The sequence below is a fragment of the Telopea speciosissima genome, chromosome 5 (assembly GCF_018873765.1).
Source record: "Telopea speciosissima isolate NSW1024214 ecotype Mountain lineage chromosome 5, Tspe_v1, whole genome shotgun sequence".
NCBI lineage: Eukaryota > Viridiplantae > Streptophyta > Magnoliopsida > Proteales > Proteaceae > Telopea > Telopea speciosissima.
The window spans coordinates 4315394-4331583 of record NC_057920.1 but is presented as its reverse complement, the minus strand read 5'-3'; the positions used below and the strand labels follow the sequence as shown (position 1 = coordinate 4331583).

The window sequence follows — 16190 nt, the reverse complement described above, 5'->3', positions numbered from 1 at the left end:
ATTCAGCAGGCCATAATCGAGATCAGTGATAGACGATTCCAATCTGGATCCGCCGATTCACTGGTCCAATTCCCCCAATTCTTGAAACCATGCAAAGAAGAAATGAGATGCTATCATTGCAACCTGGTTTCTAGGGGTTGCAACTTGTCCCGGACCGGATAACCCGAGTCCTAAAATTTTCGGGTTTGGGTTGAGTGTTTTATGTTGATATATAGGGCTCAAACCCCAAAATGTAGCTGGGCTGGGCTTTGGGTTAAGGCCTTGGGCTAGGCCCAGACCGCCCAAAATATGCAAGTATACAGGATAGTTCGATATATTAAGTAAGGGGCATACACATGAATTTTCATCCTCCCAAGTGCGTTGCACTATCCAGTGTACCACACAAGAATTCAACCGTAAAAACATGGGTTGTGATGAGGCATAAAACACCCTACCTATCGGAGGTTGCCACGTGGCTGATCCGACCTCAGTCCGAGAATCGAGTTGAGCCGAGCAGGAGAATGGGCCGACCCCATCTTCGATAAGTCATCTGACAAAGCCAGGCTCGAGCGAGCTGGCCGGTGGTTGAGGCCGAGCTCATACAGGTCAGCCAGACTCCTAGCCGAGCTTGAGGCCGAGAACCACCTCTCGGGCCGACCTCCTCTGCCGACCCCTTGGGCCGACCTCCGGGCCGAGCCCTCCTCCACTGAGGTTGCCATAGCACCCCGTCGGGGATCTGCGGTCACGTCGGCACATCCAGAATCACGGGATAGGGATCGAGCCACGATCCCGGCCGACATGGAATCGCACTCTACATGGACTCTTACCTTAATAAGAGTCCGACCAAAAATGACTCTCCACTCCGTTCTACGCGGAGAACCTTCCGAAAGAAGGACTCCTACCATACTAGGACTCTTCCAACCGCCTCATCTCCTCCTCACTCTATAAATACCCGGGTATGGAGCACTATTCCTCATCTCACTTTTACTAGCGATTCTGTGTTGCATTGGAGACCGACTTGAGCATCGGAGAGTCCTAGGCCGGAGCCACACCGGCCCTCTTGTGCTCATTGCTTGGTTTTGCAGGCTCATCCGGGGCGAACCAAGCACCGGAGGTTTTCACACGCAATGCATTTGGCGCCTCTGTGGGAACGACATCGGCAAGCATCGTCGTTTCTACCAATTCAAGAAGCGATAATAATGGTGCACACGAGGATAGGGCGGCATGGCTCGACTTCCCGGACGGACGAGCCGCAGCCCGTGGGCGACGAGGCGATCCCCGCCCGGCCTCTCGCGGGGATAAACAGAAGACCCCTCGGGCGGGGGTCGCCCCATCACGGGTACCATTCCCCCACCGGATGGCGGGAATGGGGGAGCGGCTAACCACGGCCGCGGCTGGCCGGATACAAGCCGAGGCAAGCTTGGATGGGATGGGCCTACCGGCGCCACCTTTCTTGGAGAGTTTAGACCCCGAAAGCCCCGATAAATAATCGACGGGTTATGGACTTGCGATTCAGATGCTCCACACCAATGAGATCTGCGCACCTTTATGAACCGAGATGGCCGAGGTGGGCTGATGGGCCAACCCGCCCACGCCCCTCCACTCCGGTCCGCGCAGAGAGGAACTTACAACAAAATGGTGGCGCATAGGACGAGCCAAGCCGAGCCGCATCCTCACACCCGTCTCGTCGAAGACCCCACCTCCACGCCCTAGCAGAGCCGCTCGGCGGGATGAGCGATCATCGCCCAAGTCCGCGAACAGGGCGGGAAATCGAACCGATCGGCTCGGTAGCAAGGAGGTCGGTATTTTCAGGCGGCTCGGAGAGGACGAACAGCCGAGAAAAGTCCGAGAACAAGGGAAAGAACCGAATGAACGACGCGCGCGAGGCGAGGAGAAGGATCTCGTCATAACCCCGGCGTCAAGGCTCGCCCGCCCGAGAAGAACAAGCAGGGGAGCCCGTGGGTCCAACTTCCGGGAGGAAGAAGAACAAGAAATGACGGCGAGGACCGAAGCGGACGGAATGGTCGACCACAACGGGATGGCCGACCGTCATCGGCCACGGGAGGAGCTAGTTGACCGAGCACCGAAACTAAGGCTGGAGAGGCGGCTACGAGACTTGGCGGAGCAAGTGGAGGGGTTGAAAAAACAAGCGACCACGGACGCCATTCGTTGGTCGGGTGACACCCATATCCTCATGAGATCATGACCGCGCCGCTACCAAACGGGTTCAAACCTCCCCCATTCGACCGATACGACGGGACGACCGACCGACGGATCACATCAACTACTTTAATGCGATGATGACCATGTACGGAGGTACCGAGATCGTTTCTTGTCGAGCCTTCCCGCATCCCTCAAGGGCGCGGCGACCTCATGGTTCTCCGGTTGCCGAACTCCATAAAAGCTTCGCTCAACTCTGCCGAGCCTTCGTCACGCGCTTCCGAGTAGTATGAAACACAAGAAGACAACGGTCAACCTACTCGGCGTGAAGCAAAGGCCCGACAAGTCAATCCGAGCATTCGTCTCCGCTTCAACAAAGAATCCTTAGACATCAAGGATTTGGATGAGGCCACGGCCCATACGGCTATGAGCAACGGGCTAGCCGATATGGACCTCATCAAGGACCTGGCCAGGAAGCCGACAAAAAACCTGGCCGAGCTCTTGGAGAGGTGCAACGAGTTCGCAAATATGGCCGAGGTCCTCCAGGCCCGAAAGGGAAACGAAGGCCGACCCAACAAGAAAAGGCCGACAACGGACGACCGTAGGGAAGACAAAAGGCCCAGGTCGGATCGAACCCGGAGCCCCGACTACACTCCACTGAATACCTCGCGCAAGGAGATCTTGATGCAAATACAAGACGGAGGGTACATCGGCCGACCCGACCAATGCAAGCGGGGTCATCTCGGAATCCCAACAAATCGCTCGGTTCCACAAGGACACCGGTCACGACAGAGGATTGCTATCGGTGAAAAGAGAAATCGAAGAGGCGATAAAAGCGGGCCACTTGAAGCGATATGTCAAAGGAGGCCGAGAAGATCGTGGAGGTCGGCGGCCTGAAGACCGAGATCAAAGAAGAGCCGAGCCTAGGGCCGAAAACAAGCGAGTTGAACGAGACGATGATAAAGTCCGAGTCGAGAAGAAAGAGGACGGATCCGGGACGAGCAGGTGACAAGGAGCTCCCATATACACTATCCTCGGAGGGCCGGGCGAGAGACTACTCGAAAGGCTAAGGCAAACGCGCGCGTTCATCGGAGTGGCCGAGATGCCCGCCAAAAAACTCAAGCCGATGGTGACGATCTCCTTCACCGAAGCGACCTCGAAGGTATAAGTTTACCTCATAATGATGCGTTAGTGGTGCGAGTAGAAATTACGAACGACCGAGTCCACCGTATTGGTTGATACCGGCGCATCCGTGGACCTTATGTTACTAGAGGCATACCGATAATTTGGCTTGACGAAGAAGCACTCAAGCCGAAGGCACCTCACTCCACGGGTTCTCGGGAGCGCGCGACCATCAAAGGCTCAATCGACCGCTGGTCACGATGGGGCAAGCTCCATGCCGGCGACGATTCAAGTCAAATTCATGGTGGTACAATCGGTAGTGGCTTTCAACGCCATACTCGGCCGTCCTTCATTGACCGCCCTCCAAGCCATCATCTCCCGACACACTTGAAGATGAAGTTCCCCACCGAGAACGGTGTCGGTGAGGTCCGAGGCGACCGAGAAGAAGGCACGGGAGTGCTACGCTACTTTCGTCAAGCAAAACAAGGGTAATGTTCGAGGAATGGCAATGGGCGTCGAGCATCTCCCGAGGATCGCGGGATGAGCTTATCGAGAGGAGAGGGCGACCGTAGAAGACCGACCCCATTTCATCTCGGCGAAGGTGACCCAACAAAAGTGGTCCAGCTCGGATCATTATTAAATGAAAATCAAAGGAATCAGCTCGAGTTTTCTTGAAGGCGAACGCCGATGTCTTTGCACTGGTCGGCCGCGACATATTGGGCATACCTAGGCATATAGCCGAGCACCGACTCCACATAGATCCGGGTCAAAAACCAATCCGGCGAGAAGAGAAGGAACTACGCACTTGATCGACAAACCGCGATCAAAGAAGAGGTGGAAAAGCTTCGCCGATCGGGGTTCATCCGAGAAGAAAAATTCCCGACCTGGTTGGCTAACGTTGTCATGGTCCCTAAACCGAATGAAAAGTGGAGAATGTGTGTCGACTACACCGATCTCAACAAGGCTTGTCCAAAAGATGAGTACCCGCTACCTCGGATCGACCTCTTGATCGACGCCACGGCAGGTCACGAGATCTTGAGTTTCATGGATGCGTACTCGGCTACAACCAAATCATGATGCATGAGGAGAACGAGTCATACACGGCATTCGAACCGACCAAAAATTTTTGCTACAAGGTCATGCCGTTCGGATTGAAGAACGCCGGAGCAACATACCGCGCCTCGTGAACTATATATTCCGCAGCAAATCGGAAGGAACATGGAAGTCTACGTGGATGACATGTTGGTGAAAAGTTTAAAGGGCGAACATCACTTGGCCGACTGGAAGAAGCTTTCGGTGTATTAAGAAAAAAACAAATGAAGCAATCCCGCCAAGTGTGCATTCGGGCGTGACCTCGAAAAAGTTCCTCGGCTTCATGGTCTCTGTCAGAGGCATTGAAGCCAATCCGCAAAAAATCGAGCCATCCAAGAGATGAGTCCTCCAAGAACGATCCGAGAAGTGACGAAGCTAAACGGGCGTGTGGCGGCGTTGGCACGATTCATGTCGAGATCGGGAGACAAGTGCCTACCGTTCTTTAAAGCCCTCAAGAATATCCAACCCAAAGGACTTTATATGGTCGGACGAATGCCGAGGAAGCTTTTGAAGAGTGAAGAAATATTTGGAGAACTCCTCTCCCTTAGCCGACCGAACCAAAAGAGGAGCTTCAAGTCTACTTAGCCGCTACCCCCGTAGCGGTAAGTGCGTGTTGATCGAGAGAGAGAGTCGGACTCAAAGGCCGATATACTACATCAGCCACGTTCTTCTCGATGCCGAGACAAGGTACTCCGGGTTCAATAAAGTAGCATTCGCTCTTGTTATGGCTGCAAGGAAACTAAGGCCGTACTTCCAAGCTCATCCGATCGCGGTGATCGACCGACCACCACTCAAGAAGATATTGCACAAACCCGACGCTTCGGGACGGCTGATTACCTGGCGGTTGAGCTAAGTGAATACGATATAAGCTATCGTCCGAGGACGATGATAAAAGGACAAGCCCTTGCCGACTTCATCGCCGAATGCAGGACCCGACCTTAAGGTCGGGGAGGAAAAGACAAGAGAAGAGGTCGGGGCTACGACCACCCGACATGGGCCATGAATGTCGAAGGCTCAAGCAACTTCGGAGGAAGCGGGGCCGGCTCGACATCGTAAGCCCCAAAGGGTTTCGATCCAATATGCCCCGAGGTTCAAGTTTCCCGCCTCGAACAACGAGGTGAGTATGAAGCCCTTCTAGGACTTCGAGTCGGCAAAGCAATGGGCATAAAGCGGTTGAAGGTGCGAGGAGACTCCCAACTCGTGGTCAACCAGGTCAACGGAGACTATGAAGCAAAAGACGAAAGGATGATAGCTTACCCGAGCCGAGCCCGAGACCCGATTTGAACTCGAGCACTTTGAGATGACTCGAATACCGAGAAAGGAAAATGCCGCGTGACTCCTGTCCAAGTTGGCCGAGGCTGACCTCCAATATCTCGAGCCGGTCCGTATACATAGAAATCTTGGAGAAGCCCTCCTTACAAGAAGAAAGCGTGAAGCACATTGATGAGGACGGGCCGACCTGGTTGGACCCCATTGTCAACTACTTGGAGAATAACCTGCTCCGGAGAACCGAGACGAAGCAAGAAAGGTCAAGATCCGAGCCGCCAAATACGCCATGATCAATGGGGTGCTCTATAAAGAGCAATCTCGGCCCCTCTTCTCCGATGCCTTGGACCAAAGGGGGCCGAGTATGCATTGGCCGAGGCGCATTAGGGAATATGCGGGAGTCACCTGGGTGGCCGAGCTCTTGCATATAAGATACTTCGGCAAGGATTCTATTGGCCAAGAATGCAAGAAGAGGCCATGAGGTATGTGAAGACGTGCGAGAAGTGTCAACTATTCACACCAATCCCAAGCCGACCAGCAACAAAGTTGACTTCAATGTTGAGTCCAATCCCATTCGCTATGTGGGGAATGGACATTCTCGGAGATTTCACCCCGACATCGGAAGCAGTAGTATGTGGTAGTCACGATCGATTACTTCACCAAGTGGGTCGAGGTGAGCCCCTCGCCACCATCACCGAGAAAAACATGGAGAAATTCTTCCGAGACAAGGTCATCTACCGGTTCGGACTACCGAAAGTGCTCATCACTGATAACGGCACCCAATTCAATAACCCGGCCTTTCGAGAGTTCTGCGAACACTTCTACATTGACTTCCGACCCATCTCAGTAGCTCATCCGCAAGCAAATGGACAAGTAGAAGTATCCAACCGAACATTACTCGCCGACATTAAGAGAAGGCTAGATGAGGCCAAAGGGAGATGGGTGGAAAACTCCCAAGTGTCCTATGGGCATATCGTACGATAGTAAGAACTCCAACCGGGGAGAGTCCTTTTCGCCTCGCTTATGGGACCGAAGCCTCGCCCGGTTGAAATTATGGCCTCGTCGTGCACGAGTGCTCAACTTCGATGAGAAGACCTATCAAGATGGATGAGAGCCAACCTTGACTTCCTCGATGAAGTTCGAGAAAATGCCCTACTTAGGAACGTGGCATACCAACAGAGGACGGCAAAGTACTATGACTCAAGAGTAAAGGAGCGGCACTTCCATTAAGGGGACCTTGTTCTCGAAAGCTTAGCGCATCCCAGGCGAGGCAGCAAGGAAAGTTAGCACCAAATTGGGAGGGCCCGTACATAGTCTCCAAGCAAATTCGCCCGGGCACATATCGCTTGTAGACTCCGGGGGGCAAAAAGGTACCGAGACCTTGGAACTCAGAAAATTTGAAGAAATTTTTTCAATAACTGAGAACGCTTGTATTCGGCTTCAGCTCCGACATTTGATTCAATAAAGTCTTTCTCCACCACTTAACGCATTGGCAAGCTCCCAAATCAAAGTCGTAAGACCGGTCCTCATAGACCTGGCCGACCTCAAAGACCGACCCTCAGAGATCGGCAGCCAAGTCATAAGACCTGTCCTCATAGACCTGGCCGACCCCAAAGACCGACCCTCATAGGTCGGCAGCCAAGTCGTAAGACCGGTCCTCATAGACCTGGCCGACCTCAAAGACCGACCCTCTTAGGTCGGCAGCTAAGTCATAAGACCGGTCCTCATAGACCTGGCCGACCCCAAAGACCGACCCTCTTAGGTCGGCAGCCAAGTCGTAAGACCGGTCCTCGTAGACCTGGCCGACCTCAAAGACCAACCCTCGGAGGTCGGTAGCCAAGTCATAAGACCGATCCTCATAGACCTGGCCAACCCCAAAGACCGACCCTCTTAGGTCTGCAGCCAAGTCGTAAGACCGGTCCTCATAGACCTGGCCGACCTCAAAGACTGACCCTCGGAGGTCGGCAGCCAAGTCATAAGACCGGTCCTCATAGACTTGGCCGACCCCAAAGACCGACCCTCATAGGTCGGCAGCCAAGTCATAAGACCGGTCCTCATAGACCTGGCCGACCTCAAAGACCGACCCTCATAGGTCGGCAGCCAAGTCGTAAGACCGGTCCTCATATACCTGGCCGACTTCTCAAAAGCAAACATCCCCCTTTTTGGCCGAGCCTAACAAAGTTCAAAACTAAGCTAAGGCATTAAGCTCGGCCAGGAAGGATGCTCGGCCACGCATCCGTTTATATGATAGCTTGTCCAATAGGACCAAAGGGAACGGCGAATTAACCAACTAAGGCAAGGATCACATTGACCTCGGGCATGGCATGGCCGAGCCGTCGACCACATGAGGGATGGGCAAAAAAGAGATAAGTTCCTAAGCTCGGCTAGCAAAATGACTCAGCAGTTCAGTCACAAATAGAACAGAGTACATAAAGAAAAGAAGGTGGAGACCGCCGAGCTAAAACACTTAGATAGATTTTGGCAAAAATAAATTTTTTCATTCATTATAAGCCGACAGATCGGCACGATTACAAAAGGGCAGTCCGGCCCTCACAAAAAAAAAAATTAAAATTACATCTTAGTCTCCTCGGGGTTGGACTTGGAGATGACCTCGAAAGTGTCCGCGGCGGTAGGCTCGGCAGGAGGGTCTTGTGGTCCAGCTTACGGAGGGACGACGTCGGCCGAGTAGGTTCCTTAAGGGGCAGAGCACTGGGTGACTTCGGCCCCTCCTCATCTCCCAACTCCCGGCAAAGGTAGTCGCATCATCATCAAAACGAGAGAGGTTGAGATCCGGGTGCGCCTTGATCTCGGCCAAAAGTTCAGCTCGGCCTGCCTCGAAACCCTCGGCGTATGGAGGCCTCCCGATCTCATGGCGGACATCGGTGTACTCCTCCGATTGAAGATAGTCACCGACCGCCTTGCTCCGAGCCGCACCAGTCCTCCTTGACCTTCTCCTTCACCTTGGCAAGCCGAGCCTGCAGAGCCGGACCTTTTCTCTCTGCCCGACCACCTCGGCCGAGAACTCTCCACCTCGACCTCGGCAGCGGTGAGCTTCTCTTGGGTCTCTCGACGCCTCGAACGGCATCTTGGGCATCTGGTAGGCCTTCTTGCACTTGGGCGCCCAAGGAATGGTTCTCGGTCGAGAGCCGCTCAAAAGGAGCATGGTCTCCACTTGCTTGGCGAAGCCCTACAAAAGGAACGAGAACAAAAATCAAGACGGACTACACGGATCATATCTAATCACAAAAAGCCGACCAGGGGAACTTACCATGTTGAAATCCTAGAGCAGTGGAGAGGAGCTCCGGTCGAGACAGCGCCTCGAGCTTCTCCTTGTCGGTTGGAAGCCGACGCATCCAACCATTCTTTATGTGCGCGCGACGTCAACGCCGAGTCCCCGGGAAGAGGCGCCAGTCGGCCTCACAGAACGTTGTTTGGTGAGGCCCTCCCCAAGACGTACGGGAGATGTTGGCGGGCGAAGCCACGGGCGGAAGACCACCACTCGTCGATTAATCGAGAGCTTCGACGCTGCTTGTCTCTCGGCGGGCTCCTCTCGCCTTTTCGGCCCTTCCCTTTCTCGAGACCCCGCCGGCAGTGTTCTTCTCGGCCTTAAGGCCGACTACGGCGTCCGAAGGGCCCCGCATCACGGCCTTGCCCTTGGGGGCCTTGGAAGATTCGCCCGGACTTCTTGTCCAAGTTTTTCTTCCTCCGGTCTGCAAGGGTCTCGGCCCTTAGCCGAGCTGTATCCATAGGAGGAATGTGGCCAACCACTGCAAGAGAAACCGACAACATAAAAAATAAGTAGAAACAGAAAAGAAGACTAAGTAAGGGGGTCGGCTCGGACCACATAGACGGTCTCGGCTCGGGCTCGTACCGGGGTCATATGCCACCTCGAAGAAACCCCTCGTCTTGAAGGCGGAGGACATCAAAGGGCGGACGTTGGAGGATTAGGTCCAACGAGGTCATCTCGTTCTCGGTCGGGGTAATACCCTATTGACATAGTTCAAGTTCATCTCCTTCCACTCGGTTCGGAGAGGGTGTTGGGAATGGAAGCAAAGAAAAATGAGGCTTCCAATACTTATTGAAGGTCGGCGTGCTTGACCAAAAATTTGTGGCCGCCTAGTGCCGCACTCTTCCCCGATCGGTGGCGGAAATAGTACCACCCCTTCTCGGGGACTTCTTCAAGAAGAAGAGCCGAGAGAAAACGCCACGCTCGCACCTCGGCCCATCTCGTAAAATAAGGCGTGGAAGCCGTACACGGCCAGCCAAGAATTTGGCACCATGACCAGAGACAGTGGAAGTGGTCCAAGATCTGGTCCACCGGCCGAGAACGGGGAGCACGAGCGCATACTTGAAGGGCGTCTCACAAAGCCACCTCACCGGGCCTGATGAAGCGGGCCATCTCCCGGGGCTAGGAACTCGGAGGTGGATGTCCTCGGGGATGGCATAGGTCGCCCTCGGATAGTCGAGGTCGGCCTCGTGATCGTGCTCGGCAACGGTGCCGACACGCCTTCCTCGGGTTTAGGGCGCGGAGCAGAGCCGACTGCCAGAGCCAACCCCCACCTTGGGCGAATCTCCCTCACTTGAGTCCTCATCGGATGAGGACGACCCGGAGTTCTCGGCTTGGTCTCGGCAATGGATTGGGCGCGTGGTCAAACTCCAGGAGTAACGGAGGCTCGGCCACCTCGGCTTAACGAAGCTCCACTACATCGGACTCATCGAGGTCTAGCCCAACAGTCTATGGTGGGAGAACGAGCGGGAGCTCTCGGCTCGGACTCGCGCCCTCGCTGCCGCGAACAGCTCGCCCATGGGACTACTACCAACCGACATACTCGGGCGGAGAAGACTTCTGGTTGATGAAGAGCTGGCGCGAACGAAGCAAAGGCCGAGCCGATCGCGAACAAGTAAACACCGAGCGCGCGAGCCGAAGAAATCCAAGCTTGCCGAGAAGTCAATAACTTAGAGCGATGAGGAATGAATAGTTAGGAGTCGCTATTTATAATCCTTGGGTCTTCTCGATCCAACGGCTGACGAGGCTCAAGATAATTCAACGGCCCGCATCAAAGGGCGTTTGAATTCCGAGCCTGCCATAATGACTCCGACGTGGCACGGACACCCAACCGTCAAACCGCAACGTCAAATCCGCGCCAAAAAAAAGCCTGGCTCGACCGCGCAAAATCTTCCGCATAAGCCGACACAGGAACCTCACTCATCGCGCCGAGCCGACTCGATGAGTGAGGGGGCTGTGATGAGGCATAAAACACCCTACCTATCGGAGGTTGCCACGTGGTGATCCGACCTCGGCGAGAACCGAGTTGAGCCGAGCAGAGAATGGGCCGACCCCATCTTCGATAAGTCATCTAACAAAGCCAGGCCCGAGCGAGCTGGCTGATGGTTGAGGCCGAGCTCATACAGGTCAACCAGACTCCTAGCCGAGCTTGAGGCCTAGAACCACCTCTCGGGCCGACCTCCTCTGCCGACCCCTTGGGCCGACCTCCGAGGCCGAGCCCTCCTCCACCGAGGTTGCCATAGCACCCCACCGGGATCTCCGGGCCACGTCGGCACATCCCGAGAATCACGGGATAGGGATCGAGCCACGATCCCGGCCAAGACGGAATCGCACTCTACATGGACTCTTACCTTAATAAGAGTCCGACCCAAAAATGACTCTCCACTCCGCTCTCGCGGGAGAACCTTCCGAAAGAAGGACTCCTACCATACTAGGACTCTTCCAACCGCCTCATCTCCTCCTCACTCTATAAATACCCGGTATGGAGCACTATTCCTCATCTCACTTTTACTAGCGATTCTGTTGTTGCATTGGAGACTGACTTGAGCATCGGAGAGTCCTAGGCGGAGCCACACCGGCCCTCTTGTGCTCATTGCTTGGTTTTTACAGGCTCATCCGCGGGCGAACCAAGCACCGGAGGTTTTCACACGCAACAGGCAGTGACATCTTTTTATCCTTTCAAGTGTTGGGTGAACGGTTAGATTCCGTATACACATATCACATCGACCACTGACTAAGTATAGTTATGTGTTAGGATCTAATATATATGATATTAGTCGTTGATTAAGTATATATGAGCTTGTTGTTGTGTATTCCTAATATAGTAATACTATGGTTTTGAGTTCTTTCAAATCTTGAAAGTGAAGCTATTTTATTTTTGTTTAATACTGAAATTTGATTATTTGTTATAATTAGATACAACCTAATCTAACGATCACTTAGGTTAAAAATATAATGTTCTGAATCTTTAGGTAAATTTATTTGAAAAAAAATATATTGCTACAAAATCCAAGACATTTTATGTGGTAAATTGGTCATACAATTTGGCCCATTCCTGTTATCATTTATATGAAATTTTTTTTTTGGGTAGCAATTTCCATACATGATTAGAAACTCCATTATGCTTTAAAGTATATAGTCAAATTAGAAAACTAATCAAATGAAAAGGGACAATAATATTAGTATGGTATGTCTTCATGCCCTATTTGATTACAAATTTCAGCAAAATAGGAAGGATTAGCATGCAATTTATCATTTTATGTTTAAAAAAAATGTTTAAGAATCTCAGGAAATGGGCCCACGATCTCAATCTTTTCTGTTTTCCCCCAAGAAGCTGCTCCACCAGTTATCATTTGTGATCGAAGCTTTATTTAGGATTGGGATGAACCTCGATTATTGCTTATAACAAATCTTTTATTGTCATTGCTATGGAGTATGGGGCATGCAAGGAGCGCAAAGGAGATAGAGGCCCAAGCTATGCTTGAAGGACTGACCGTCAAAGTATGGTAAGTATCGTACCGTGGACATTTGGATTGACTGTCAAAGTAAGGTAGACTAACTAATGTTTGATGAAGAGATTTGGCTTTGGGAGATTGCATAACACAGACATAAATAATGAGGTCATATGTATTGGATAGTATTTACTCTTTTTTTGTTTCTTAGGTTTTAATGAATTTCATTTTAAACCCCTTCCCCCCTCCCAAAAAAAAAGAAGAGAGAGAGAGAGAAAAGTGTTTAAGAAAGCGATCTCGTGTTATTGGCCATGCATTCAATTAGATGGAGATTACAATCTTGGGGATTTCATGAACTACACACAATTCTGCAATGTGGAAGGATGGTATAGCAATTGCAACCCTTTGACATATAGGGAATTGTTGGACTGACAACATGTCAAATTTTTGTCTATGTTTGGTATGCATTATTAGAATAAATTTTGGATATATAATGCATTATAAAATCCGATTATGTTTTTTTTCCTTGCTTCAAAATGTATTATAGACCTCTGACCAAAAATAAAAAATAAAAAATATTATAGATCTATAATCCATTCCGAAAATGCATATCAAGTAGAACGCTCATAAACAAATTCAATCATACATCACCCCATGCAGTGCCAGATGTTCTCTCAAGTCTCAATAGTCTAAGTACAAATGTGCAGTGTGCATCCTTTTGATGGTCTTCGTTCTATTTATTTCTATTTTTAATTGTATGCGATTTGTATTATCACTTGATCAATTTTATTTGGATTGAAATTTGACATGAAAATTAGGAAAATTGAACACAATGTTAACGATAAATTGTTGTAAAATATATTAGAAAAGTTCGATTAATTGAACCAGGCCGATCTAGAATTTGCTCCAAAATGAACATGTATTAGAAATAAAAAGTAAAGGATCACACTGCCCCTTAAATTGGCATCATACACACCTTTTTTCCAAATAAAAACCAAATTATTGTAAAATCTAAAATATGTCTGATTAGACCGGCTGATCATTCATTGATCTAGAATCCGTCCCAGAATGTTTCTTAGTGGTAAAGCTGGGAATAAAATGAAGGGGAAATTTCTTAGATCTACTAGGTAAAAAAATTAATTACAAGATAAGTGGGTTTTAAATTCATTTTACATTCATTAGTCTTAATTTTAAAAAGATTTACTTAATATCCAGAGTTAATTATTGGTCATGCCACCTAAGAAGAAAAGCCTAGTGAACTTCCAAAATTACCCCAACTTCACCTTAGCCGCACTCTTTGGCTTTTGTTCATCCCTAAACTCTGCAACTCACACACTGCTGTGCCATCTCTGTATCTCTCACCGAACTCACCGACGTTCCCTCAAGAATAACAGAGAAGAGCTTTCTCATTAGTTCTTCAACCTTCATAAGCCAGTCAAGCGTACATGTTATGGAGTTATAAACCACAGGCCAAATCATTTTTGTGTCCAAATTTGCAAATTTGAAAAGAAAAAAAGAAAAAAAAAAGAAATTAAAACCCCAAACCTGCTACATACAAAATTTACCAAAGTTACTTATTGCTCAACGTATATTCTATCTAAACCATACAAGAGAATAAAAACAGGAAATGAAATCAGAAATCCAAAAACAAAACAAAAAAATCTGATAAAAAAATCAGCTAGCTTGAAGATGACGACTCTGTTATTGATTTATGAAATAACCCATCTATTGATGACTATCGAAAAGTAGAGAAAACGATGTAGAAGATGGAGAAGAAAGTGAAGATTGTGAAGCAGCAGCGTAAGGTGAAGAATATAACATCTGCTCTAACAGACTCGTGGGCTGTAAAATCTAGAGAGCTCTGAAGCAACTGTGAATATTCATTGTAATCCCTCGTTAAGTCAGAAGTCTAACTGATGCTAAAGCACTTGAGACTACATAAATTGCTTATGCGTTTGAGAAGAAGGCAAAAGGGTTGCTGGAGAATCCAAAATGGTCAACTTGAAGTTGGAGAAATGGGCGTCGGAGGACTCAATCTAACGTTTTTTGGAAGTTAACCTTTTCCTCTGATTCTAAGAGCAGTTTCATCGTAAGCTCTGACAACTGCTTCTGTTGTATGGAAGGTGCCTAAACAAAGAATCCCTTGCAACTTTCTGTGGGTCCCTTATTTCTGCTGCCTATTTGCCTCATGGCCTTTGTCTCACCCTTCTGTATCTTCTCCTCCTCTCTCCCTCTCCTTCTCCATAAGAAGTTCTATCTTCTCTGATAGTGGTAATGGATGCCACTGCAGTAGTTGCCGTCAAAGAGCTCTAACCTTCTTCTTTCACTGTAAAGAAGAAAATATGAGAGAGAGAGATCTAGAACACCCTTTCCTGTTATCTCTAAAGTTGGGCGGTGCTATAGTGGATACAGTAAGATCCAGAAGGGAAGTAACAACAAATAAAAAAGGATAATTCGATATTGTTCAATCTAGTACAAGTGAAAGGTTGGTGTTCTTATTGTCAGAATTTATACTAGTATTTAGATTATAGAATTAATAGCTTATCAAACTAATATGTCGCCTCTAGTTTATATGTTTACACCCTGTACATTTTACTGGGTTACAATGGTGACGAAGAACTAATGAGAAGCTCTTCTCTATTACTTGAGGGAACGTCGGTGAGTTCACAGAGAGAGAGAGAGAGAGAGAGAGAGTGAGTGAGTTGCAGAGGTCAGGGGTGAATAGAAGCCGAAGACTGCGGCTAAGGTGAAGTTGGGGTAATTTTGGAAGTTCACTAGTTTTTTCTTCTTAGGTGGCATGATCAATAACTAACTCTAGGGATTAAGTAAATCTTTTTAAAATTAAGACTAATAAATGTAAATTGAATTTAAAACCCACTTATCTTGTAATTAATTTTTTTATTTAGTAGATCTAAGAAATTTCCGACTTACTACTAAACATGTGAACAAATGTAATGACTTATCTTGGAACATTTTATGCAGGGTTGTCAAAAGTTGGCCATCACTAGTATGCTTAACCTGAATTGATTAGTTAAAGCTCGAGACCAATCCGACTTACTACTAAACGTGTTGGGCTCAATCATCAATTGATTAATAATCAGGTGTTCCCGATGCAAGATAGTGGCCCGATGATTAGAATTGACAGATAAGCGACCATTTAAACCCATTTAGCCTGATTATACCACGTTTATGTCCTGTACGTATATAGCCCAACTAGTGAATTAACCAATTTAATGCCCCAATTATGTATTGGTAATCGATCGATCAAATAGAAACATGTCCATGGTTGAAACGATGCGAGACCTTAAATTGATGGGACCGATTAGGCTCCAACAAAACCAACTGGCCTGACCGGATATAACTGCCCTTTATGACTTTTTTCCCGGTAATACCCCTTTATGACTTCACTACACCACACTCTTAGGTAGGGGTGTAAATGAATAGCCGAAATTCATTTCTGTATCCGTTTGGCACTATTCGAATCTGTTCAAAAGTTAAACGGATGCATATACAGATGGGCTATAGCTATCCGAAAAGCTATATTTATGTGTAAACGGATAAAATATCCGATCCATATCTGTGTCCGTATCCGTTTAGCACTATCCGAATCCGTCCGAAAGCTAATCGGATGTGGATGCAGATATAATACTATCCGAATTGAATCCAATCCGTTTACATCCCTACTCTCAGGCAGTGAAAATTGAAGGCATTATTGTCACAGCCGGAATCGAAAATGATAGAGAAAGAAGAAGAGAGCTTCAATGTACGAGCCATCACTTCCTAATCCGGGCACTTTTTCCCTTCGTCTTCAGGGAAATAAACTTTTTGCTCTA

At 49.0% G+C, this 16190-nt stretch overlaps 2 long non-coding RNA genes across 2 annotated transcripts in view; both read right to left on the bottom strand.

The window, feature by feature from the left end:
* Positions 1–8558: 8558 nt before the first annotated feature.
* Positions 8559–16190, bottom strand: part of LOC122661547 — a 24835-nt gene continuing 17203 nt past the window's right edge. Inside the window, exons 2-3 of the long non-coding RNA XR_006332901.1 lie at positions 12551–12563; positions 8559–8573 (exon numbers count right to left, since the gene is read on the bottom strand). This is a non-coding gene — a long non-coding RNA (uncharacterized LOC122661547). The remainder of the gene's footprint in view (positions 8574–12550; positions 12564–16190) is intronic.
* LOC122661546 overlaps positions 14061–16190 on the bottom strand; it is a 14022-nt gene continuing 11892 nt past the window's right edge. The window contains exon 3 of the long non-coding RNA XR_006332899.1: positions 14061–14199. This is a non-coding gene — a long non-coding RNA (uncharacterized LOC122661546). The remainder of the gene's footprint in view (positions 14200–16190) is intronic.